Source organism: Amblyomma maculatum, unplaced genomic scaffold, assembly GCF_055883805.1.
Source record: "Amblyomma maculatum isolate TAMU_Amacu unplaced genomic scaffold, ASM5588380v1 scaffold_19, whole genome shotgun sequence".
In the NCBI taxonomy this organism is placed as follows: domain Eukaryota; kingdom Metazoa; phylum Arthropoda; class Arachnida; order Ixodida; family Ixodidae; genus Amblyomma; species Amblyomma maculatum.
In genome coordinates, this window is record NW_028146744.1 from 4,699,354 (window position 1) to 4,724,587 (window position 25,234).

At 47.2% G+C, this 25,234-nt stretch overlaps 1 pseudogene; it reads left to right on the forward strand.

The window, feature by feature from the left end:
• Window positions 1–7,386: 7,386 nt before the first annotated feature.
• LOC146171599 (uncharacterized) lies at window positions 7,387–24,864 on the forward strand (annotated as a pseudogene).
• The last annotated feature ends 370 nt before the right edge of the window (window positions 24,865–25,234 follow it).

Genomic DNA, 25,234 nt, shown 5'->3' on the forward strand with positions numbered 1-25,234 from the left:
GCGCTCTTCTCATAGTATTTGTAAGTGAAATCTGTAAAGCTTACAAATATACCTATATATATGATCTCATGCAGGTTTTATTAAAGCTACATTACACCTGCTGTGCCCGGTAGCTTCAGCCAAGGGTTAGAAATAAACCATTAGAAACAAGCGATGGAAACCGGTCTCGCCTTGCCGGCAGCCACTTAGGACAGCGCAGTAAATGTTTATTTTGTACGTAGGAAATTGAGGTTATTCGCTCCAAGTACTAAATATTCACTTTAGACAATAAATAGGACTTACCGAGTCGGTGAGCACGTTCGGAAACCTCTATTTCAATATTTGGGGTTAGAAACCTCATGTGTACCTTTTTTTCCATCTGCAGAGAAATTCCGGGTTATGTAGATACTGAAACCATTACCAGCCCATTCGCGCACCTCAATTGTGCTGCTCTCAACATGATATTGATCGGACGAAACAACCTGCCGCTATGATGGCTGGCCCCATGCATGATTAAGGGTGATATGCTGGCGATGGTTGCTTCGCGTCGGCCCTTTGGCGCACATGAAGGCGCGAGTTACAGTGAGCGCGTCGAACTTTGCAATGCGGATAATGACTACAAAGCGGTAAGGATATAAATGACTGGAACATTATTTTTTTTCAGCTGTAAAGTACAAATACGGTCTTGTTGAACGGTTGTGCTGGCGCGGACAAACAAACCATAGGCAACTTATAGGTCTAACGCTACACAGGGCTGTCGAGCTAAGCCAAGGCCGCAATTGTATTGTCCGGCAATCTGATTTTTTATAATTTCGGGGTTTCCTATTGTATCTGGGGAACAAAATGCAGACGTGAGGGTTCTTTATCGCAAATAATGAAACGTGGTTTGTGCCGGTGCTCTTCAAAGTAGCAACACCATTTATTGTGTGAGTCAATAATCAGTAATTCAGGTAAACAATGCCAATTAGGGATTCCAAACAAAACCTTTTCTGTGGCGCTCAAGGTAGCTTCCAGCAATATGTTTCTGGTTTCCTTTGCCTGCCTCCGAAATGTTTCTTTTTCTGCATGGACAAGCAGTATATGTGTAAAAATGGTGCACCTCATATTTAAATTGACTTCAGATATCATCCGATGACTAAATCACCACTGATCCCACTGAAGGTCCTTATAATTGCTTGAGTGACGGCTTTTTATCACTTTAACAGGCTAGAAAATTCGTATGAATACGGAATGAAGGCTGATATTTTCTTTCGTATATTTTCTAGGATGCCTGAGGAGAGGCAGCATGTACCTGAGTGACGTCCTCTCCAGGAAGACCACGACAGCAATCAAGCAATGACACGTAACAGTGAAGTAATGGGATGGCGGGCACGACGAGCAGGGAAACGTGACATCTTCAACTCAGTCTAGAAGCTGAAAGCCAGAATAAATTGCTGTGAAACCTCACAAACTTAGTAAGCTGTAAGTGCCATTTTTTATTAGCAGGGCCTTGAGCCTGTTTCGAATATTTAAGAAAAAACCATAAAAAGTGCTGTTTGAACCTACATTTGTCGATGCGCAGGCTTTTTTAAGCTACATACGTATGGGTTGCTTTTCACCTGCCCGGAGAACACCATTGCTGATGCCACAAAGTTAGAGCCCGCTTGGAGGAGAAGATGCACATCTCAAAACACTGCCGCAGCTCTAATTTCCATGCACAATCGAACTGCAGACGATTTAATTGGTAAACCATAGGCCACGGATGAGTAGACCACTAATTATATATGGATAAACCACCGGGCAGCGTGTACCGCCGATGTGGTTGGGCCATGTGTGGGTAAGCCATGGCCCATATGCATGACCCTAGCGCGGCAGTAGGCTGGCCAAGTCGGCCATACTCGTTGGCCGAGGTCCACTTCCAACGGTGGATAAACCACCGGCCAGCGAGTACCGCTGAAGTGGTTGGGCCATGTGTGGGCAAGCCATGGCCCATGCATGACCCTAGCGCGGCAGTCGACTGCCCAAGTCGGCCATACTTGTCGGCCCGAGGTCGATTGCCGATGATCGGCCGTTGGTAGGCCACTGTCAATCCCCGACCTCGGGCGGAGGTAGGGGGCCTAGGTGGGCCTGGAGAAATTTAGTCGGCCATATTGGCAAGGGCCGAGCGCGGGCCGAGCATAGGCTTGCCGCTTGGGCTTCCTCCTGGGACGCGTATGCAAACAGGCACACTGAGTAATGGAGCAGAAAAAAAGACGGACAACATGAAGCACACAATCCTGTGGATACCAGCACGCGAGGGAATCGACGGCAACAAAGCTGCCGACAAAATAGCCCGAAGACATACTTTCCGGGTACGTGCGCCAGCTGCCCCAAAGCCTTCCCCCCCATCACATCTGGTGAACTAATGCAATACTTCAGATTAGAAATAGAACGATACGCAGAACCACACAGACCTCAGCAGCCAGGAGGCAGTAACCTGGAGAAACACATTCCCAAACCTAGCACAAATAACACAAATATAGGCCAGAAAAATTCAAACATAAAAATACACTGCATGCGGTGAAGTCTCGCACATCCTTCACATGATATGAAATTGCAAAGAGTTATTAGAGAAATCTAAAGCTCGAGCACTCAGCCAAGCGGAGTGGGAGGCAGAGCTGGCCCAGATGGATCTCTCTGAGCAGCGCAGCCTGCTCACCAGGGCCCGGGAGGCAGCCCAAGCCAATGGTATCCTTTACAGAGGAAACCACCCACGCTATTCGGTTAAACAATTAAAGTTTACTCTCTCTACCCATAGAAAAGCATTGCGGTAAACTGCGTTGCGAGCCGCTGAGCGAACTGCCACCTCGTAGGGCTTAGACAAACTAGGGGACTTTATCTGACACCGGCGTGGCCTGCTGTGTCCCCACCTATGTATCTTGCACCATGGTCGGGAGCAAGTCCTCGAATCTAATTTCATGTCCGACTTCTGAAAGCGCTTCCATCTGCTGTGTGCTTGTAGCTTTGATTGGTGCGAACTTGTAAAGTTCCAAATACTATATACAACTGTCCCCGGTTCCATTCGCTGGGATGGTCTCGAGATTTGTTTCGAAATAAATCAATCTCCAGATATTTATTATCTCCGACAATAATTTGTAGCGAAAGTAACGAGGTCAAATACATATTGAGCGTGCTAAATTGTTTATTGCATGTACAGTCCGCCCTTGCGCCATTAAAATCCATCATCATCATCATATTTCATGTACAGTCGCGGACAGAAGAATATGGACTACGCTTCGGCGGTCAAAGTCTTCTCACGCGCTATTTAGCAAAACATAACGCATGCTTTTTGCATATGCTTGTAACATTTACTTTTGCCTTATTTATTTCTATTAGATGACGGGACCGAAGCGTTTGAATCCGGAAGCGTGGTCCGTTTCATTTTGTCGACTGTACGTGTTCTTCATTACCGATAATATCCGCATCATACGTAGCGGATAAAACAAGCAGTGGCAGCTTCTTGGGGCGCCAATGCATACGAGCCGATCGTGGGCAGGGACCGCTTCGCACTAATCAGAACAACCTAGCACACGAGGCTCACTGTTGCAGGAGGAGCTGTGGGCATGTCATTTCCCTCGCTTGCCTGCACGGTGGACTTGCAGTCTCATCTCCTACGTCTTCCGGCGCAGCAGCGCCGGCAAGACGACGATGGTGCGGTGCTGTAAAAGAATTGACCGGGTGCACACATTGAACACGTCCCGCCATCCGTCCCGGTCTGTCCGGAACTACTTGCTGACAGCTATCCGGCGTACGATTTTCCTCGGGCAGCCCAGAAGCCCCGCCACACTCCTGGGCTAATGGCTGTATTAAGACACCAAGCACATTCTGAGTACTTTTCGTGTGCCTGCGTACGACATCGTGCGCTAAACAATGACACAATCTCTCTAAGCAGTTGTAAGACCTTTGAATCTTGCGTCGTCGCTTTCTTATTTTGAATTTCACTACACGCGGAAGCCTGTCGGAAACCCGTGGAATTTGATATGCGTCGGCAACCAACAGAACCGCGATCCGCGTAAGTTTGAACGACTAGAGATAAAACCAAATTTCGTAAACTTTTACGGCACATCTCCCTATAAGATGTCGATATGCAGGCGAAGACGTGTGGAGGACATAAAAAAAAAAGTTTTGTGAAATCGAAAGTTTTGACCAAACTAGTTTTGTAGGTCGGTTAAGCTTTGCGGCAATTGTTGATTATATTTTACGAATGTCGCAAAATAATAATGATGTTAGTTTTTATACATTCGTTCATCTTACGTTTTGTTTGCGCAACTATATAATTTGTTCACTAAATCCGCTATGCTCATTTGCAGTTATAATATCCACTTAAGCGGCGGCGTCTACAATAGCACACATCAATTTAAAAGGCGCGCTACGCACCGCGTATTAGTTCAACCGGCTTGAGATGCGACGTGCGCATGAGCACGCGCTTCCTGAGTGGACAACTAGCGGCACTTGGTTTCATTACGACGAAGTTGGAGTGTAAACATCCTCAAGAAGGAGCACTTTTTTTGGACCTGAGCGTGAGTGCATCGGACTTTTTGTCGTTACCGCATAAAATCAATCTCTATCAAGATAACATTTGCATCACCTAATAGTATAAGGTTTAGTTCTTATGCCCACAAGCAGTTTGTGGGATTCATTCTAGAGAGTGAGCTACACCACATTGCAAAAGTTGTGCGTGTAGGATTGTACACTTGACGCCTCAGGGCTGATTTATCGCATACCCTTTTTTCGACTTTGCTTTGAGCCTCCCACTCCTCTGTCTTCTAAATGCCCATTATATTTGTTTTAGGTCTTCTAGAACATTCTCTGTGCCGACAAAAAGCGTCAACTGCATCGGCTCAAGCACGTTTGACGAAGATAGCGGACGGGAATGTGTTGGATGGTGATTTCTCCGGTGATGAAGTTGAAGAATGTGGCGGAATGGTGGTGAGATAAATTTTAATACAAGCTAAACTGAAATTTATTTAGTCAAACCTTTCAGATCGCGTATTTCACAGCGACCTGTATCTCTCTTCCCATTCAAAGCGTGAGCAATGATTCCAATACGTAAAAAAAAACTAAATGCTGCTGATGATTATTTTTTTTTCCATGCGTCTCCAGCAGTGGCGAGAATGAGTAAGAGAACGTTAACCGACTTCCACATAAAGGACGTTTCACTGCGGAACACTTCATGCTCCTTCATACCCAGATGCGGATCAGCTCCTTTAGAGCCGCTTAAGTATTAGAGAGCGCAAAAGTAGTGGCTTCAGAAAAGCGCTCTAGAATGCGTTCAAAATACGCGCATGTAAATCACAGTCTTTGGAAAAAGTGGTGGTTAGCCTATTTTTCCTTCTTGAGGCGCCATGTGTACAATTATTCACAGCACGAAAAATTTTGGATGCAAAATAAACAAGTTGTTAATCTTATTTCTTGTTTTGAATAATTTGTTAGACCATTTATAAAGGATTGAAACTTTTGCTGTTTTTTTCGCGCCTAAATAATTAAGATAGTTATTTCACACACCCCGAGCATCAAATCACGGTTTATAAAGCATCCAATAATGCCTGCACAGAGCGTTTTAATTACGTCTCTTCAGTACATGAACGACATCAGAACATGAACGAGTGCGCAAGCACTAAGAGAGTTCACGTCGTAGTGCGATGACGTCACGAGGCCGAATCCACAGCCTCGCAGCAGTACATGCATACAGGTGCACACTAAAACAGGAAGTTGCCACATTATTCGAATCGGACGACCGAATTGCATAGGTTGGTGAGTGCACCTTTGCAATCTTGTCTATTGGGCACTCATTGCTGCTGTTCCTTTTGAGCACTTCCACCTTTCAGTATGGTGTATTCGTTTCAGGCAATACCAATTACATGCTCAACATTAATGCGAACGTTGGCAATTTCTCTGGTTCGCTCAACTTCAACACTCGACAGCTGCTGCTTTCCTTTCGTAAATGCAGGCACAACTGTGTGGCTCAGTCCATTCCGACACTCTCAGCAATAAAAAAAAAAACCTGTCTGCTAACACATCTCCTCTGTCTGACAACTGAAAAGTACCACTTTCTTCCGTTATCGTTTTATCACCTGCTTGGCCCCCAAATCCCTTAGAAATAAATGATTTTCAGTAGAAATTTATCCGTATTATGATGCTTATAATACGGCCATGTCTCAGCTCTAGGCAGCAGTGAACTTGGCCTTTTAATAAAAACCTCAAAACAATCCAGTATCACCCTCACTTTCAGACCAAATTTTTTTATTAATGCTGTTGACATTGCCTTTACAATATCCTTTTTTTTTTCTGGACAGCGTACAAGTACGCCTAACCGGTCCTAGCAGACATCGAGCCATTTTTCACATATTCTTGATGCAGTGGACTCTGATAAGTTAAACCGATAAGCGAAGTCCTGTGTATGGAGACCTAGCCTCATCCTCATGAGAAACATCATCATTTCTTCAAACTGCGAGAGCAGATTTCTTGAGGAATGTGTAGCATGGTGTTTGAGAATATTGAACAATGAGCAAAGCATCAGAAAAGTTGGGATTCCTGTGTAAAATGCAAATTTCTCATCATTCCCACGAAGACAATTTTCAGAAAACTTCGTTGCTGCAAAATTCTGCTTTGCATTCTGTAGATCATTTCGAAGATGATTTCTTTTTGTAAGCTTATGGATGTATACAGCTGTCCTGTCTGTTTGGAAACCTGTACCTACAACAGACTAAAATGAGGACAGGAAATTAAATCACAGAAACCCATAGCTGGCCAATGTTTCAAGACTAGAGCAGAGCTTAAGTTGAAAAAAATAACTGCCATGTCTGATTACTACCTATGCCTGTACACCCTCTGTCAAAATTGAAGAGCCAAAGAAGTTTCATTCTAAGCCTTGCTGTACAGCTCGTTATGCGCACTCACAAAGTTTCCTATTTTCCAATGAGAGGAACTAATTAACATCTCGAGTCCTCTGAAACTTTGAGCTATCTCGGTTACATGAGCCCATCAGCACACTTTGAAGCAAACCCCTTTGGCTCCAAACGTTTGACATTATAGTTGAAAATACCTTTAATGTAATCATAACATCACAATAAGTGACAACTCAAATACATGGAGTAGCACTGACAGTGCAGGCAATGCTGACAAAAAACATACCAAGTTCCAAGAGAAGCACAGGCTGTTCTATAGCTGCAGCTGCTTCAAATGGTTCATCCATTACATCTGTATAAAGGAAAGTAGAAAATAAAAACATAAAAATGCATAACTAAGCATAACTAAGCAAAAATCTAAGACATGTTGAAGTTTTCAACATCAGCGTCCTGTTCAAACGCTGCCAAACTATGTACACATCACTTCTGATGGCAAGCTGTAAACTCATATACAATCAATGTACTTCGATTTAGGTAAGGTATGGAGAGTAAGTAGCAGTGAATACCGGGTTCTGAGGTTGAAGGTTCTACTACCACAGGCGCCTCGACTGATGCATATATTGGTTCATCTGAGAAAGTAAAAACAAAAAAGTGTTTTCGCGACAAGAAAACCTTTTTAGACACAATTCACGTATCTAATTGATTTACCAGCTGGAGCTACCTGCCAGCACTGAGCTCGCCGCTTCTTCAGCCGCTTGTATCTTCTCTCGTTGGCAGGTTTTGCGCCATAGCCAAGATGTAGTGAAGGAGCAGTCAGGATTGCACTCATCGAAGAGGGCAGCGAGTGAGCCTGCGCTAAAATTTTCGTTCGTGCAGAACGCATTTTTTAGATTCGTATACAATTTGCAAACAGTAGCTGTTAATTGAGCGACTATCATGCACTGTTTCAACCATTTTAATGAGCGAGGCATGCCCTCTGTCAAGCAATCCGAAACGCACACCGATCGACTTTGCGCTACGCGCTGCGCATAACATTCCATTAATGTGGAAAGATGGGTTATAGTTGGTCTTGGTACAACGAATGCATATTTTCAGCGCAAACACGCACACACACACACACACGCATGCACAAACACAAAGGACGAAGAAAGGAGACAGACGCAGGACGGACGCTGAAGCTTCAACTTTGGTCCTGCGTCTGTCTCCTTTCTTCGCCCTGTGTTGTTTTTTCGTTGAAAGTATGCATTCGTTATTCCGTGTTTTTCATTGTCCATCCAAAGTTCAGCGCTTAAAGTTTGCAGTATTTGTATACATACCGGATACAAAATGCGTGAGCAGATCTGCCATTTGTCAGGATTCGTGATATCCGAGCGGCTGAGCCGCGCCAGCCATACGCGACGTCGTATTTCGGAGAGCGTATTTGCTCGTTTGCAGTCTTTCGTACGTATTTTAGGAACCTTAAAAAGCTGCTGTCTTTTACACAGCTCTTCAGCTTCTATTGCCTGCTCTGTGTACGGCTATTACAGCCTACGAAAGCGCAGTAAACCATAGGGGTGAATGCGTTGCCGCGCACGGTAACCCTCGACCGTGCGCTAGGTTCCTTGTTCTAGCGCTAACACCTTTTACGCTCAAAGCAAGTCTCTTTGTACTGAAGCTGTCCCCTTGGCATCTTTTCGGTAAGTTTAGTGATAGGCACTGGGAAAACAAAAATCAGGAGCTCGATTCATGATGGTGACAAAATGAAAAAAAAAAGAACGAATACAGGCACGCGCAAAATAACGGATGCAATCACCACGGAAAAGCTAGAGGGGGGCTTCTGACGATGGGAACTCTTTGGAAGTTATTGAAATTATTGAGACCCACAATCATGAGCTATCTTAGGTGTATATGAAGGAAAGAAGCCAACAGTCGGCGAGGCCAAGGAAAGCGTTGGGGATGGTACTTTGTGTCTTTTTTTTAATGTTTACTTGGATAATCACACTAATTGGTAATGTAATCTGTTTAGGGGAAAGATAATTAAACACAAAGTAGAAAAAACAACCTGCCGGTGGTGGGAACCGAGCCCACGATCTCCGAATATCGCGTCCGGTGCTCTTCCAACTGAGCTACATCGGCCGCTGTCCCCCCTGCTACTTTCTTGTGTATTTATGTTGTCTGTATACGAACCTTGGATGGATGGATTGATGGAATACAGGAGCGTCCCCTTTGAAACGGGGTGGTAACAGTAGTTATCATGCTCATTTTTCTCCCTATATCTTAATTATTGATTTAGAATGGTTAACTAAACCCCCATTTTATTTATTAAATTTTGTTCCTACATTACTAACATTATGTCACTTCTCTGCTTTTAAGCCACCAATCTTCCAGTCGTTTTTTGCTAGTTTCCACCGCCGGTTTATTCACCCCGCCACTGTTATCTCTAAAGCCCACAGCTTCAGGAACAGTGATTGCGCCTGCACCAACTTCCGGATGGATACCATTACATTCGAGTATAATATGGTCAATTGTTTCACTGGAGTTTCCACATACAGCACATGCGTCATCTCCATTGTTAAATTTCTTTTTGTAGCTGCGTGTTCTAAGGCACCCTGATCTAGCTTCAAAAAGTAGGGCACTGCCTCTTGAGTTATCAAAGAAATCTTCCTTCCTGATCTGCATTTTCCACTTTCGGTATAATTCCACACTCTGTTTCTTTTCCATCGAATTTATCCAATTTTTACTTTCTGTGTTTTTTACCTGTTGCTTAATGCTCTTTATTTCTCCATCCTTGTCACTAGCATACTTACTAGTTAGTTTCCTAGTTCTTTTCCTCCATTGTGAGTCAACGCTTTTTAGGTACAGGTATTTAAATACTTTAGCTGCCCATCTGTTACTGTCCAATTTTGCTCAGGCGTTCCTCATATAATATTTTACTCTGAGCTTCCCGTACTTCGAAAGATGCCCAGCCCATATCTCCCTGTACCGCCTCATTTGTAGTTTTGCCGTGGGCACCTAGTGCTAATCGTCCAACGGATCTCTGATTTGTTTCTAATGTCGACTGTACCTCTGATTTTAGGCACAAAACCGCATTTCCGAAAGTAAGTCCGGGCACCATAATTCCTTTCCAAATACCCCTCAAAACCTCATACCTATTGTATCCCTACAATGCCTTATGCTTCGTTATCCCGGCATTCCTTCGCCCTTTGGCCTTAAGTGATTGCTCATGCTTTCCAATGTATGCCAATCCTTCGTTTACCCATACCCCCAGATATTTATATTCTGCTACTCTAGGTATTTCAAGGCCTTGTATTTTAAGACCCTGATCAGTTGAGCCGTTGAAAATCATCAGACCCGACTTAACTGCGATGAAACTGAAGCCTAGAGCGTCTCCTTCGTCTCCGCAATACTTAACTATAGTTTGCAATTCTTCCATACTCTCAGCTAGCAGCACAATATCGTCTGCATACATCAAACCGGGGAGGCGCTGCTCTACCGCCTTTCCACCTAATCTATATGACAGGTTAAAACCTAGGTTACTGTCTTGTATCCTCCGTTCCAGGTTTATCATGTAAAGCATGAACAGCACCGGTGATAGAGGACAGCCTTGTCTTAATCCTTTGCATACTTTGACATCCTCCGTACTTCTTATCCCTTCCCACGTAATTTCTACTTTCTTATCCCGGCATATTTCCTGTAGGAACTCTATTATCTCATAACAGATACCTTCTTCTTTTAATATGTATATATATATAATATAATGTCACGCGCCTTCGTAGAACGTCGACGGAAGATGAAGGAGAACGATCGGGTAGATCGGTGAAGAAGAAAGAAGAGCAAAGACAGAGGGACGTTTGTACGCTTCGCCGCAGTCCTGTTTGGACCGATCCCTGTAAATAACCCCCCCGTGCGTACAAAGCACGTAACAATATATATGTATATTGTAGGGGTGTGTTTACTCAGTCGACGCAGATGGATTCAGCTGCTCAGGATGAATTTGTAGCGGAGCGTCAGGCGTACCGAATCACAAAGACAACGACCAACTTCTTCGTTCTTGAGAGCGCCAGCACGCGACGCATGTCAGTGGCTATAATGATGATTACCACACTACAGTTCCCCCCGGGTAGTGAAGGAGCCATCCTGGCGACTCATGGAGCCGAAAGGACAGACGGATCGTAGTAGGGCCTGATTCGGTCCCCATGAACTATTTCGCGTCCATGGCGACGCAAATCCAGCAGAGGGTGTAACGGGCTCAACTGCGTAGGTGACAGGAGATGTTTTTTGAAGGACTCGGTATGGACCGTGATACCGAGCAAGAAGCTTTCTTTGAAGGCCGGCGGTTGTGGCAGGAACCCAGAGCCACACCAGGGAGTTGGGTGCGTATGAAGGCGCCTCGCCAGTGTCAGGATGGTGTTTTTGTTGCCGCTGGTTTTGATTTGTAAGCGAACGAGCGAGCTGACGGCATTTTTATGCGTACTGGGCGGCGTCCGAGTGTGCCATCGATCAGAAACATCGGGCGATAGGGAAAAAGCGCGTCCGATGTGCAGGTTGGCTCGCGCCCGTAAAGACGAAATCAGGGAGAGAATCCAGTGGTGGTCTGTATCGCAGTGTTGTACGCGTAGGTTACGAAGGGAAGAACCTGGTCCCAGTTGGAATGAGCGTCGTTGACGTACATGGCTAGCATGTCACTCAGAGTACGGTGGAAGCGTTCTGTCAGGCCATTCGTCTGAGGGTGGTAAGAAGTAGCGGTGCGACAAATGATGCGGCATTCTTTCAGTAGGGCCTCGAGAGCGCCGTACAAGACAACGCGTCCGCGGTCACTGAGCAGTTCCTTTGGAGTCCCGTGGCGAAGAATCAAGTTGTTGAGAAGGAACAAAGCAACGTCTCTTGCAGAGGCAGAGGGTAACGGTGATGTTTCAGTGTAGCGAGTGCGATGGTCTACTGCCACGATAATCCACCGGTTTCCAGCGGGAGTAGTAGGAAGAGGGCAATAGAGATCTATGCCAACGCGGTCAAACGGACGAGCAGGACAGGGTAACGGCTGCAATGAAACAGGGGACTTCTGAGGAGTTTTTCGGCGTTGACAAGATTCGCAAGCTCGCACGAAATGTCGTTCAAAGCAGTACATTCCACGCCAGTAAAATCGCAGACGTAGGCGCGTGTAGGTTTATAATACGCTACCGTGAGCACATTGTGGAACACCATGGTATTCAACACAAATGTCGGCACGGAGATGACGCGGGATGACTAGAAGCAACTTCCGTCCATCAAGAAAATAATTGTGGCTATAGAGAAGACCATCACGAATGGAAAAGTGGTGGGCCCTGCTGGACGAGCGCTTTGGATGAATGACCGAGAGTAGGACTTGAGAGAAAATTCAAAAGTGCATTGATCCAGGGGTCATTCCGCTGCTCGGTAGCCATGTCGATAGTGGCAAGAGTCAACAAATCACAAGCACAGACGTGGTCAGACGAGGTATCACTAGGCAATGGCAAGCGGGAAAGAGCATCCGCGTCCGTATGCTTCAGACCTGATCGATAAATGACATGAATGTCATACTCCTGGAAACGGAGAGCCCAGCGAGCAAGGCGACCGGATGGGTCTTTCAGCGAGGCAAGCCAGTACAAAGCGTGGTGATCGGTCACAGCATAAAACGGTCGGCCATACACATAGGGACAAAATTTTCCGATGGCCCAAATAATGGCCAAACATTGCCTTTCTGTGGCTGAATAGTTAGATTCAGGCTTTTGTCAATGTTCAGCTGGCGTATGCCACAACATACTCGCTGTAACCAGGCTTACATTGGGTAAGGACGGCACCAAGCCCAATACCGCTGGCATCAGTATGGATCTCCGTAGGCGCAGTCGGATCAAAGGGGCGTAGATAAGAGGCGAAACCAAAAGGCGGCTTTATCGCAAGCTAGAATCCAGGCGGAAAGGTCGGAGCTGCCGGCAAGGAGCTTGGTCACAAGAGCGATGATAGAAGCAACGTTCATGATGAAACGTCGAAAGAAGGACCAGAGGCCGATAAAGCTCCAGAGCTGCTCCAGGGAGGTTGGCTTCGGAAACTCTGCAACTGCACGAAGTTTGGTGGGGCCGGGAAGAATGCCGCCCTCAGAGACTACGTGGCCTAAAATTGTGAGTTTTCGAGCGGCAAAGTGGCACTTCTTCAAATTCAACTGAAGCCCAGCGTCGGCGAGACACGTGGGGACATGCTTTAGGCGGAGAAGGTGAGAAAAAACGTGGGTAGAAAACCCTACGCTGACATCCAGATGACAGGTCTGCCATTTGAGTTCAGGATGAACAGTGTCCATCAGGCGCTCGAAAGTAGCTGGGGCATTGCAAAAGCCAAAGGGCATAACGTTGAACTCGTAGAAGCCGTCCGGTGTGATAAAGGCAGTTTTCGAGCGGTCATCATCAGCCAGCGGTACCTGCCAGTAGCCAGAGCGCAAATTCAAAGAGGAGAAATACCCGGCTTTCTGTAAACAGTTCAAGGCGTTGTCGATTCGCGGCAGAGGATAGACATCTTTGCGCGTCATTTTGTTTAAAAAAAGTAATCGACGCAAACCCGGATGGAACCATCTTACTTGGTGACCAAAACAACCGGAGAAGCCCATGGACTGTTAGATGGCTGTATGACGCACTGGCGAAGCATGTCGTCCACGTTATCAGCAATGACTTGGCGCTCAAAGGCCGACACGCAATAGGGATGCTGTCGTAAAGGTGCGTTTGTACCAGTGTCGATTGTGTGCGTAACGACAGACGTGCGACCCAGAGCAGTGTGAGGAAGGTCGAAGGCAGAAGTGAAGTTCTGTAGAAGAGCAGCGAGTTGATCGCGTTGTGCGGGTGCAAAATCTGCTCCAATAGCTTGATGAAGAACATCGGGTGGTGTCGAAGCGGTCGCTATATGGCAAGAGCTGAGAACATTAACGTCTAATGAAGTAGGTGTGGCAGGAAGAGTATTTACAAGCGCGGGATCAAGTTCTTCAATACGACCGGGACACTAGCCGCGTAGCAGGACGGACGGGCACAAAAATGGATTTGAGACGTACATTGCACTAAGGCCATCTTCGAACTTGCGAACAGCAAATGGAAGCAGGAGGCAGGGATGGCATGAAAGTCAAAGTAGGAACGCTTTCACAGTTAGAGTGGAACGAGGGCAGCAGAAAATGGAGGAATGTCTGTGTCATCGGCGACAAGGAGTTCTGCAGACCGGGTTGGGACGTCACACAAGACGGTATCGCAAAGAGGTAAAAAGGAAACTTCCGCGCGGGCGCAGTCAATAACGGCACGATGAGTCGAAAGGAAATCGTAGCCCAGGATGATGTCGTGTGAGCAGTGAGACAGTACAATAAACTCGATCGTATATAAGACGTCTTCAATGAGAACACGAGCCGTGCACGCCGCTGAGGGATGAATGCGCTGTGATGAGGCCGTGCGAAGCGAGAAGTCGGAAAACGCGTTGGTCACCTTACGAAGACGATGCCAAAGAGCTCCACTGATGACGGATACGGCAGCGCCCATGTCGACAAGAGAGAGTACAGTGACGCCGTCGACAAACACTTGTGTTACGTTAGCGGGAGAACACGGAGTACTTGAAGAGTTCGAACCAAGCGCAGTTCTTGACCCGGGAACTGCGACTGTTAGTTTCCCTCAACAGCGCAGGTAGAACGTCGAAGAAGCGGGGATGGGGAACGGCGACGAGGAGACGATGATCGGCGTATGGTATACGTTTGATTGTCACGAGATACAAAGTCGGAACCAGGTGGAGTTCTCGGCGAGGGCTGGTCCGTATCGTAGGAGTAGTTCCAGAGGTCAGGTCGAGAAGTCGGAAGGCCCTGGCGGCAAAGGCGTGAGACATGGCCCAGCAGCCCACAAGAGTAGCAGATTGACCACTTGTCCACGGTACGCCAAGGGTGTGTAGGGCGTTGGCGCGTACCCTAAGAATAGGGACGTGGAATGCAGACCCAGACAAAGGCGAAGGAAAGTTGGAAGGAGCGGCCTGGTAGGAAAGAGATGCTGATGGCATTAGCGGCCTGGCCACAGCTTCGGCGTAAGTCAGTGGTGCCGTTACTTGCGCCAGAACGGGGCTGGGCAGGAGCATGGAGCTGGGCGGAAGGACATCAGCGATGTGATCTTGCACGGCACGCCGTATGGTAGGGGCCAAAGACGGAGCCATGTCAGGAGCAAGGCGGCCAGTATCCTGTAACTGAGGGACCAGTGATAGCTGGCGGGCGACCTCTTCTCGAACGAAGGCTTTGATTTGTTCAAGCAAAGGGCTGTCCTCTGATGGAGTAGAACCAGCCAGCGCTAATGTATCGATGGCGTCATCTCTAACACCGGACCGCCGGGTAGAAGCGCGCTTTTTACGAAGCTCGTCGTAGCTCTGGCAACGTTTGATCACGTCACTTACCGTGGCAGGACTTTTCACCCAAAGCATCTGGCACGCCTCTACAGAGATGCCTTTCAGGATGTTTTCGACCATATCCGCTTCGGACCTTAAGGGGTCGACACGTTTGCACAGGTAAAATATGTCTTCTATATCACTGGTGAGCGACTCTTCGGCCTGCTGAGTGCGCTCGCGCAAGCGTTTTTCTGCTCGGAGCTTGCGAACTGCAGGGTGGCCAAACAATTCCGCAAAATTCTTCTTAAATGCAGACCAAGATGGCAGGTCTGCCTCATGGTTGCGAAACCAGAGGTTCGCCACGTCAGTCAGGTAAACGATTACGTTACTTAGTTTGATAGTGTCATCCCATCGGTTGTAACTATTGACACGTTCGTACGCCGACAGCCAATCGTCGACGTCTTGATCGGCCGTGCCGCTGAAGAGGCATGGGTCACGCTGCCGTAGCTTCCAGAACACAGGACCGTGGTTGGGAGGGCAGTACCGACCGGCATGGTGGAAGCAGATGGCAATGTGCAGCTTCTTAGTTCCAGGGTGAACGGGAACGTACCCAGCACATGCACCAATAGTAGGGGTGTGTTTATTCAGTCGACGCTGATGGATTCAGCTGCTCAGGATGAATTTGCAGCGGAGCGTCAGGCGTACCGAATCACAGAGACAACGACCAACTTTTTCGTTCTTGAGAGCGCCAGCACAAGACGCAGATCAGTAGCTATAACAATGAAGATTACCACACTACAATATATATATATATATATATATATATATATATATATATATATATATATATATATATATATATATATATATATATATATATTGTGAGCCTTCCGTGGATGTTCTTTAATTTATTCATTCCATGATTTTCCTCTTTCATTTGCACATACCATCATCATCGTCCCGCGGCGCCGGCTCCGGCGCGCGCCTGGGCTTTGTCATCAGAGTAAAACGCCAGACACGGCATCCCTTGCTTTGCCGTCTCGACCTGGCCTTCTTCCACAAGTGGTGGAGGTAGGACTTGATCCCCTTGCTGTTTTGTGCCCTGCCTCTCGCTGGAGCTACGTTCCGGTCGCTGTTTACCGCCTGCCACCATCGTTATGACTACCGAGAGTACCCACGAATCCGCAGCACCCTCTACCTCGGCTGCACCACCCCCTCCGACTGTGCCCACACGACAACGCGACCCGCCGCTGTTCGCTGGTCGTCGCGATGAAGACGTCGATGACTGGCTGGACACCTATGAACGCTGCAGTAACTACAACCGGTGGGACGATGCTCTAAAATTTCTGAATGTTTCTTTCTACCTCATTGAGGTCGCCAGAACCTGGTTTATTAACCGCGAACCCCACACCACTAACTGGAACACGATCAAGCAGCAGTTCCGCCAATATTTTGCGGACCCAGCAGTTCGGATAGAGGTCGCGAAGAATAAGCTCGCCTCTCGCCTCTAAAGTCCCGATGAGTCGTACGCGTCTTACATAGAGGCCATACTTGCACTTTGCCGGCGTATTAGTCCCACCATGCCGGAACCTGAACGCGTACACCATATCTTGAAAGGAATTAATTCAGTGGCATATAACACCCTGATTGCCCAGAATCCTTCTACCGTTGACGCCATTATTGCGACCTGCCAACGTATCGACCAGCTGCAGTCCTCTCGATTGCAGCCCGGCATTGCTACTGGACCGACCTTTGCTGACCTAGATCTGCGGGCACTGATTCGAGCCATCATCCGGGAGGAGCTCCAAGCCCTCAAGCCTGTCTGTCAACACGGGTGCGATCATTCTTCGGTACCTTCTAATGACGCCGGTCTCCGCAACATCATTAAAGATGAGCTGGCAACAATCACTCGGCCTATGGTGTCCGACCCTCCTGCAACCCGCCCAGCATCGACTTACGCAAACGTCGCAGCATCACCCCCTCCTTTTGTTCCGCCGCCCCAACTGGCACCGCCCTACAACCACATCAACGCCGTGACGACGGCTCAGCCTACGCCACCCTATTACGCACCTTGGCGCCCCTCTCGCCCAGTTTGCTACTACTGTGGAATCCGAGGGCATATATCCCGCTTCTGTCGTCGACGCATTCAAAACGAGCGGCGTGGTTACGACGCCTTCGAAAGTGAAGTACCCTCATATCAGCGGCGACCTTTTCCCAGCCCACCTCGTCGATCCTCCCCACCTCCAGCATCTTCCTCTGAGCCTCGTGGGAACCATGTATCCCGACGCCGGTCCACATCCCCATACCACCGCTCAGTTTCCCCTCTCCGCCCCGCAACCGTTCTCCCTGTCCGCCATCCGGAAAACTAAGTGTTGCAGTTTCCGAAAGTCAAACTGCACTCTGCGAACTTACTAAAAGTCCTCCTGATCGCCCGTATAACGTGATTGCTGTTATCGCTGAAGGTTTACCGCTTGAAGCTTTGATTGATACAGGGGCTGCAATTTCTGTTATTCACGCTGATTTGTGCTACCGTTTGAGAAAAGTGACAACACCATATGATGGGCCTGAACTCCGTGGAGCCAGTGATGTCCCTTTGCGCTCTTCAGCGAAGTGCACCGTACGAGTTGTTATCGACGGCATCCGCCATCATGTGCAGTTTGCTGTGCTCTCACCTTTGCGCATCTGATGATTTTTGGATGGGATTTTTTGTCAACCGCTTCAGCGTTAATTTCTTGTGGTGAGCGTGTTATCCATATGACAGACAGCGATTTTTCATCTGACTTTCCTGAACGACATCATCCCCTCGTTGCCGCCGCTGATACTGTTTTGCCTTCTCAGTGCGAAAAACTGCTTACTGTTGTTTCTGACCACATAACTGACGGGGACGTACTAATAGCACCATCATATAGTCATCTTGCACGCGGCATCGCCTTCCCGTCAAGTCTTGTCCGATTCCACAACGGCTCAGCGACAGTAGTGGCCACTAACACTTCACGTGAATCCCTCGTGCTCCCAAAAGGAACTTCTCTGCATTGCATGGTGGATGTTCAACCTTTTTCCCTGATGGTGCTCACCGCCCCTCCGCCTCAGCAACGTGTTTCGTCAGACGTCTCTCTTTCTGTTCTCGCAAAGAGTATTAATCCTAAACTTACGCCGAGCCAACGCCAAGAACTGCTGACATTGCTTCGACACCACCAAGCCATTTTTGATGCCACTTCCACACCACTGGGACAGACTAGTGTTGCGCACCATCGCATCATTACTGAAGGTAACTCTATCGTTCGCCGACGGCCTTATCGGGTTTCCCTCTCTGAACGAAAAGTAATTGAAGAAAATGTAAATGACATGCTCCATCGCAATATAATTCGTCCCTCAACAAGCCCATGGTCCTCCCCAGTAGTGCTAGTTAAAAAAAAAGGACGGCTCGGTACGCTTTTGTGTTGATTACCGCGCCCTCAACAAAATTACCCGCAAAAATGTATATCCGATGCCACGAATTGATGACGCCCTTGACTCTCTCCAAGGCTCAGAATATTTCTCGACCTTGGACCTCCTCTCAGGTTATTGGCAAATACCTATGCACGAGGACGACAAAGAAAAAACCGCTTTCGCAACACCCGATGGCCTTTACGAATTTAATGTTATGCCTTTCGGACTTTGTAACGCACCAGCGACATTTGAAAGAATGATCGATACTGTGCTTCGTGGCCTAAAATGGAGAACCTGTTTGTGCTACTTGGACGACATTGTTGTCTTTTCGACAACCTTTAATGACCATCTCACGCGCCTGAATGAAGTCCTCACCTGTCTCGCTTCGGCAGGCCTTCAGCTCAACACCAAGAAATGCCACTTTGCACAGAAGGAAATTAGAATATTGGGACATCTGGTCAGTCATGACGGCATTCGCCCAGATCCTGAAAAAACAATCGCGGTCTTGAACTTTGCTCGTCCACAACGGACTACAGATTTGCGCAGTTTCCTCGGCCTCGCCTCTTATTTCCGGCGTTTTATAAGGCACTTTGCAACTATTGCTGCACCACTTCATGAGCTACTTAAAGCACGCAGCCCTTTCGTATGGACGGAACAGTGCGAAACTGCTTTTAATGACCTAAAGCACGCCCTCACATCAGATCCTGTTCTTGCCCACTTCAGTGACAGCGCTCCAACTATCCTGCACACCGATGCCAGTGGTCACGGTCTTGGCGCTGTACTTCTGCAGCGTGATGCAACATCGCGTGAGAAAGTGATTGCCTTTGCCAGTCGGACTCTGACTCCAGCTGAGAAAAACTACACCATTACCGAGCAGGAGTGTCTTGCCGTCGTCTGGGCTGTCCAAAAATTTCGCCCTTATCTATACGGTCGGCACTTCACAGTTGTGACCGACCACCATGCTCTTTGCTGGTTGTCTTCACTCAAAAATTTGACAGGCCGACTTGGCCGCTGGATTCTACGCCTGCAAGAATACCATTTCGACGTCACTTATAAATCTGGTCGCCAACACCAAGACGCCGACGCTCTCTCTCGCTGCCCACTTACGGAATCAGCCTGCTGTTTTTCTTCGCAACGCATTTCTACCTCTGACCACAGCCGACCATCTCTTCCCCCGACGCATATCACAACAGTTTCTTTTGACGATTCTGAGCACAAACACGCACTCCGCTCGCAGCAATTAGCTGACGCCTACTGCCGTCCTATTATCGACCGCCTTATCGGCGCTTCGGACCCGCCCAATGCTAGGCTTCGCCGACAGCTTCGCAATTTCAAGCTCGAAGATGGCATCCTACTCCGTTACGTGTATTGCCCTGATGGAACTCGCTGGATCCCAGTCGTGCCGCGTGTGCTTCGCCCACGTATTCTGGCGGCTCTCCACGATGACGCTACTGCAGGCCACCTTGGTTTTGACAAAACCTACGACCGCGTGAGAAAACGATTCTTTTGGCCTGGCTTATCTTCCACCGTTGCCAAATACATCGCATCCTGCCCTCTGTGCCAACGTCGCAAACGACTGACTTCTTCGCCCGCTGGCCTTCTACAACCTCTTCCTTGTCCCGCCACGCCATTCGACGTAGTCGGCATCGACTTATATGGTCCCCTACCTCTCTCCGATGGGGGTAACCATTGGATTATAACAGCTGTCGACCACCTCACACGCTACGCTGAGACAGCACCTGTACCGACTGGTTCCGCTGAAGAAGTAGCAAATTTCTTTTTGCGATCAATTGTATTACGTCATGGCGCTCCTCGGGTGCTCCTAAGTGACCGCGGTACAGCCTTCTTATCGAAAGTCGTTGCCGAAGTTCTTCAAGCGTCATCCACCCTTCATAAGACAACCTCAAGCTACCATCCCCAGACTAACGGTCTGACTGAGCGATTTCATCGCACCTTGTCAGACATGATATCCATGTACATCACACCAGATCATCGAAATTGGGACACTATTCTACCATTCTTCACATTCGCCTACAACACAGCAGTACAGCGGACTACCGGTTATTCTCCATTTTTCCTCGTTTATGGCCGTCCTCCCACTACCATTCTCGACGCTTCCTTCTTCTCTACGCCCGACTACTCCACATCAGTACCTACCCATTTTTTATCTCGTGTGGCCAGATGCCGTCATCTTGCCCGCCTCAACACGGCAGCGTGCCAGGAAGACCGCAAGACTCGCTATGATTCTACACATCGAGTGGTCTCTTTTCGTCCTGGCGACGAAGTACTGCTTTATACACCGTTGCGCACCCCTGGCCTTAGTGACAAATTCCACCACCGCTACATAGGTCCCTATGAGGTCATAAGCCAAACTTCCCCAGTGAATTACAAAGTGACGCCTGTTGATACCCCAGCTGATCGACGCCACCGTGGAACTGAAATTGTTCATGTGTCTCGCTTGAAACCGTTTGTGCGCCGCGATGCATCGCTTAGTTAGGAGCGGCCAGGCTGGCCGCTTCCGACCCCCCGGGCAGATTGTGTGAGCCTTCCGTGGATGTTCTTTAATTTATTCATTCCATAATTTTCCTCTTTCATTTGTACATACCATCATCATCGTCCCGCGGCGCCGGCTCCGGCGCGCGCCTGGGCTTTGTCATCAGAGTAAAACGCCAGACACGGCATCCCTTGCTTTGCCGTCTCGACCTTGCCGTCTCGACCTGGCCTTCTTCCACAATATATTATAATGACCATCGCTCAGTAGAATTGGGTCAGCATGCTGTTAAAAAAAGGTTCTGCGGAAGCAACAGTGTCTGAGGTGGTACTATCATTTGAAGTGCCATGTAACTCCAGGCACTGACAACCCTACATCATGTTATGATTGCGCCTTTGCATGCATATAGGTATACATGTCAGAACATGCAGTGTACCACTTCACCATTTGCCACTGGTATTTATGCTAAAATTTCTTTAATATACGCAGCCACCATGATTAACACATAGACCCTGTGCACAAGTGAAAAGTGTTCCAAACTGGGCCCACGCAGTTTAGACTAGGTGATATTAGTTGCGATTACGTTGCTGCTAAATACTTTTGTTTTATTGCAATTATTACACCATAACTCAGATAAAAATTCAAGTGGAAGCATGAGATATAACTTTTATACTCACCTAAATTTTGTGTTTTGCCTCATAAGTAGCAGTGTAGAAGAAATTAAATGCTCTAAACACTTGGCGACAAGTTTTAGAACTGTGGTAGCAGAAATGATTAGCATCAGGTAATGATTTCGATATGTATATGCTGTTACCACGTGATGAGAAGCCATCTAAATGCCTTACTGCTTGCGCTTGTATAGCCTGTACTGCATTTCCATTGAAAACTGGTGCCAAGTATAGACATGTAAGCTCACAAACGCATCTGCATGCAAGCTGCATGTCACAAACTGTAGTAGCCAGCACATGACAATTTCAGAGGCCGAACTGTTACCATTCAATTCCTACCTCATGTTGCTGTTACCAAGAAAAAGTATTGCTTCTGTGTGTTAGTCTAAAGATTGTGCTGGAAAATCATTTGGTGTGAGTGCTAAACAGAAAATATATAAACACTGGAATGACAACCCTCTTTTTGGAAATAATTAGTACATGGCTTGCTTTTTAGGTCCCAACCTAATCACCTTAACACGAGTACATCCCTTATTGCTCTTTAAAGTTCCGAGAGCTTATTTGTTAGAGGCACTTTATGGTCACCTGCCACAAAGTCGGGCACTGCGGGTTGCAAGTGCCAGAAGTGATGCCGCTGAACTTCTTGCCTTACAAGCAAACAAGAAGCTTGTAAAAAAACGCATTGAAGAAGCAACCGCAAATCTTGTTCTACTCAAGGATGTAATTAATGCAGCCTGTCTAGCCAAGCCAGAAAGAAGAAATGGCCTTGTCCAAACAGCACTCCTCCTGCAGAAGGAGTAGGGTAAGACCTTATTTATGAAAGTTTTCGAAAACATCAAATGTATAAATATGCACATACATCAACAAGTCATCTGCATAGCCCTAACAAGATGGTAAGTGAATATCAATATTTACCAAGAAGACTGCAACAAGCAAAGCTAGTCAGTTACTTTTGGTGCCAAATCTCCTGGGTTTATGTGTGCAATCCTTGTTAATATCACCAATGTTGCAGCATACCTATTTATATTGCTTCAGTATAAGGTCTTTTTCATACACACGTAAATAGCAAGCTTTGTAATGAATATCAGTTTACTATACTGGTTATCAAATATACCTTGTATTTAAATTTTTAGGATTTCCTGCTATTTATTCCATTTCTTCTGAGTCAATTTAGGCCTGTAAGCTGCCTAACAGGTATCTAGAAATGCTGTGCACAGCATGGAACAAGGAAAGAGATGGGATGAGAATTAGCGTGACTATAATTTGAGAGAATCAGAAAAAATTGCTTCCAATGAGCATGCATGCGACTTGTTGCAAGTCATGATCCAACTATAGAAGAATTTACATACACCATGAATAATGTATTTCTGTGTGATGCGGAGCTTTGCACGAGCTGTCAAAGTGTCTGAACATTACAAGATAGTATTAATTTTGCTAAGAAACTAAACTGCAAATGCCTTGCAATATGAATTTCAAAGTTAACTGATTTTTGAGCATGTCATGTGCTTCTTAGGCACAAGCTACCAAATTTTTGCAGACGACAAGAACATCAAAGGAATCCTACTACCAAACGATTCTATGCAGCGCAACATGGCTGCGTTTCCAGAGTGTCTTGCCATTGAGGCCACTTAGAAGCTACTTGAGATACGGACACTTGTTTAGTTATCCTCGTTGAAGACCACAATGGTGAGACAGAAACTGTGTGTGAGTGTGTCACAAACCCCGCCTTTACGGTAAAAAGAGGCACCAGTTAAAAGAGGCACCAGTTACGGTTACCAGTCGTCCCTCTATGAGGTTGGAGAACATACATAAAAGTTAGGCCGGTCAACCCGCGAAGTACATGTGTCGGAGTTTGATTGAGGAATAAGTTCAAAAAAGGGGAGTTTATTTTACAAACAATAGACTGTTTATAAATAGTAGTCCGAATTACACTGCATAATAATAGAGTATAATGAAAAAAATAAAACGCTACGACAACATATTGATAAATGACGACTAATTAATTGGCAAGAGGAAAAACCCGACAATGAACAAAACACTGCTATATAAAAAAAGACAATAAAGATAACAAGCAACTATTCTAGATATAATAAGTATGGGCAAATGTCACATAGAAAATACAGCGTAAAAATATTACTAAGTCAGGTAAAGGTTTAACAAAAGCGAAAATAATGTTCGATTGAACAGTCTGTGGCGAAATGGAATTCTCACGGCTTTCTTGCTAGTTGAGGCGCCGACGATTGGGTCGTTCGGTAGCGGAGGCCACACAGGTGCGGCGAATGATGCGTCGATCGCAGGCCCGATGAAACAAATACGCTTTCCCGGCGCGGCCGCGAGAGTGGGTCGGAAGTCTAAATCTTCCGAGAGCGCACTGGCGCGGGCGTGCTGCTGTATGCGTTTTTATGCTCTTGGCTGTCTACGCAGCGCCTGCGTCAAGGACGTGCGGCCGCTGCCCCGTCGGTGTGTTGAATCATGCTCAGAGGAGCGGCGGGGTCCCGTGCGTTTCGCTCTATATCTGAGGAAGAAGGTCCCGCAACTTCCGCTGTATAGGTGAGGCAGCTTGTGACAGTGTGGCCATCTTAGTCAGTGAAACTGCTACTAACCTAAAATAGATGATAGAGAAATTCAAAGAGCTTAATCCATCGTGCACTAAGGTAAAATGCATAATGTCTGACAAGGACCTCTTGGAACGTGACCTACTGAAAGACAGCTTTCCAGGTGCCAATGTGCTCATCTGCGTCATTAATGGTTTAAAAACATTCAGGAGAGAGATTGCCTGCTACAAAAAGATTATTACAGCAGGAGAGAGAGACGAAGCGTTGGAACTACTGTGAAAATTGGTAATGTCGAAGTCAAATGAAGCATTTGATGATCTTGAAAAAGTACTTGATGCACAAGTTTCAAAGGAAATCCGCACTTACTACGACAAGAACTGGCGCCCAATCAAGGACGAGTGGCTTACAGGGTCAAAGTTCATGACGGGAAATTTCAATAACACTACCAATAACCGAATCGAGTGCCTCAATGCGAAATGGAAAAATGTGGTGAAGAGAAATAGCTGTCTTGAAGAGTTTGTGTTCTCCCTCTTTGCTGCGCTGAAAGCTTTGATTGATTACCAAGACCACTGTAAGGTCCGGCGCGTTGCCGTTTGTATTTTTGGGCATCCTTGACTGGGAAGGAATGTCTCGGCGGGGTGCCGTGGTGCGAACTGCGCGTCTGGTCTGTTTTCAAACACTTCCTAGAGGGAGACCATTAGTTCAAGAGCGCAGGCTCCTCGTTCGGACCCCCGCCACACGTGTCCCTTTGTTACGGGAGTCGGGAGAGACCCTCCGCTTCCCTCGAGCCGGACCTCATTAACGCGGCCCCCCGCGGTCCCGTCGCCCGAGTGAGAGCGGCCGGGGGCCATAAATCCCGCGAGAGGGGTCTGGCTTTCGTCCCGCTGCATAACGTGTAGCTTGCTAGTGCACGACTGCCAGTAGGCG